Source organism: Cervus canadensis, chromosome 25 (genome assembly GCF_019320065.1).
Source record: "Cervus canadensis isolate Bull #8, Minnesota chromosome 25, ASM1932006v1, whole genome shotgun sequence".
Classification (NCBI taxonomy): Eukaryota; Metazoa; Chordata; class Mammalia; order Artiodactyla; family Cervidae; genus Cervus; species Cervus canadensis.
Genome location: NC_057410.1, coordinates 31,021,969 through 31,024,453, shown reverse-complemented (window position 1 = coordinate 31,024,453; position 2,485 = coordinate 31,021,969). Strand labels below are relative to the sequence as shown.

The following is a 2,485-nucleotide window of genomic DNA, read 5'->3' as shown; positions in this document are numbered from 1 at the left end:
CCTCCTGAACCTCCCTCCCATCTCCCCCCCATCCCATTCCTCCTGTCAGAGGACAGGGTTGAGCGCCCCGCCCCATGTCACAGTAAATTCCTACTGGCTAACTATTTTACATATGGTAATGCATCTGTTTCCCTTCTATTCTCTCAGTTCATCCCACCCTCTCCTTCCCTCAGTCTGTCCACAAGTCCGTTCTCTATGTCTGTGTCTTCTTAGCTGCCCTGAAAATAGGTTCATCAGTACCATCTTTCTAGGGAATCATGAATATTCTTTGTGAATCTTTTGTCTTTTTTACGTTCTCTAAATTTTCTATAATGTGTATCTATGGCTTTTCTTATAAAAATACAGCAGAGAGATTTTGAACTAAAAAACCATACCCATTACATCTGTAACTCTTTAATTGTACTTCCATTTTGTCCTCTTAAAAGTGTGGTATTCTTGTAAGCAGTCACAGGTCCTCTGTGGCATGAGGCAGGGGAAGAAATGCATGCATGCATATATAAACGAGTGAATGAATAAACACGGCCCCAATTAGAGCAGGAAAGGAAACTCTGGGGAATCCCAAGCCCGACCCTCTGTTCCTTCATTTTGATTTAGTTAACACTGAAATGAGATCCAATTCTAGGAGAATAGTCCCAGCCCTGGCCACATGGGACATTTCAGTGCTTCTGGGTCTGCTGACAGAGTTTTCTTGCTCCCAGGAGAGGCATCTCAAGAACATAGACTCTCAAACTCGGGTCAGGGGTGCATCACTCCCCTCTGGGCCCCAAGAGGCCTTTCTCATCCCATAATCTCTAGATCCCACCCTCCTCCCCAGGCAGGGCCACATTTGGCCTTGGAGGGAATGCCACCACCCGGAACCATAGGTACTCCTTGGCCTTCACACTCACACCAAGGTTTCCAGTGCTGTCCCCTGCTTCAGGCACCTTCTCTAGTCCTGCCCCAATATGTAGCCAGCATCACCGCAGCAAGCCTGTTCCCAGTATATTAGAAATCCCTCCCCTCCGCTTTAGTCCTGAACAAAGCTGCAAACTCCCCCTCAACAGCTGCCAGCATCTAGAAACACAAAGGCCTCATCACAGAGCTGTTCTCAGGTAGGAAGAAGGTGGACACATCAAGGTCCAACTCAGTTCCACAGTACCCCCACCTCTTTCTGCTCACCAGGCTGCTAGACTTGGGGACACGAAGTGACAAAAGTGGAGGTGAAAGAAACTCAAAAGCCTACAAGTAACATGTTATCTACAAGTTGCTGAGATGCAGTAATTGTTGCCAAGGGTAATACAGGCCTGGTATTGATAGGTTTGTTTTTTTAAGAGAAAGTAAAAATTTAGGTATATTATGTGTAATCTCCTAATTTTTAAATATTGGCCATAGGATATATATATATTTGTTTATATATTTAGCTGCACTGGGTTTAGTTGCAGAGTGGGATCTAGTTCCCTGACCAGGATTTGAACCCAGGTCACCTGCATTAGGAGTGCAGAGTCGTAGCCACTGGACCACCAGGGAAGTCCCATGTGTCCTATATTTTTAATCCCAAAATAAGTCTGTCCTGATTAGGAATTCTGTCCAGTTGTAATAACAGAGATGAGAAATAATATGGCTGATGGTAGAGTCTTAGTTCTCACTCACCAGAAAGAAATCCAGGGCAGTGCAGGGCTGTGGGCAGCTCCATGAGTATCATGTTTGAATCACTTGGCTTGGCTTTCTGCCTAGTGGTTGCTAGAACACTGGAACTTGAATTCAAGATTAACTAGCTGAAAGTCCCTGGGCACAGCCATTTATCTTCCTATGCTGGTTTCCTCCTTTGTAAGATGGACTAGAATAGTACCTCCTCACAGGATGGATGTGAGAATCGAATGAGGTAATACATGAAAAGAGCCTGGAGCACAGTGAGCCCGGAAAATGTCGTATATGACACAGTAAACCCCATCCCCACTCTTTGATAAGATCCTTCTACACGGTATTGACAAAGTAGCCCTTAGAGAGCTGGGCATAGGCTAGATAAGAGCTGAATTGTTCTGTATATTAAAATGAGAAGAGCTCAGTTTCCCATCTTTTTCCCCTCTTAGAGCAGGAAATGACAGGAAGAGAAGGGAGGAGAGAAGCAAGCAGCAGAGTGCAGAAGGACATTTACAAATATCTGATCTTAATTTTTGACACTGATAACCTTTTTTGAAACCTAAGCCCGTCTGTCACCCCAAATCTTTAAAGTCTGCTAGGCACCAAAATATCTATTGTAAGTAATTTTAAAGAAAATATGAGAAGGGGATGAGTTCTATGGATATTGACGTAGGATACAGGTGGACAGCTTGTATAGAACTGTATATTCTAATGAATAACTAATTCAACAGAAATGAGAAGGATTGGGCGTTTGGGGTTAGCAGATGACAACTAGTATGTATAGGATGGATAAATATCAAAGTCCTACTTTAGAACACAGGGAACTATATTCAATACCCTGTGATAAACAAGATAATGGAAACAA

The 2,485-nt window shown here is 43.6% G+C and overlaps 1 non-coding gene across 1 annotated transcript; it reads right to left on the bottom strand.

Annotated features, from left to right (window-relative positions):
* Nucleotides 1–1,433: 1,433 nt before the first annotated feature.
* Nucleotides 1,434–1,506, bottom strand: TRNAR-CCU. The gene has a single exon. It is a non-coding gene; the product is annotated as a tRNA-Arg (tRNA).
* Between the last annotated feature and the right edge of the window lie 979 nt (nucleotides 1,507–2,485).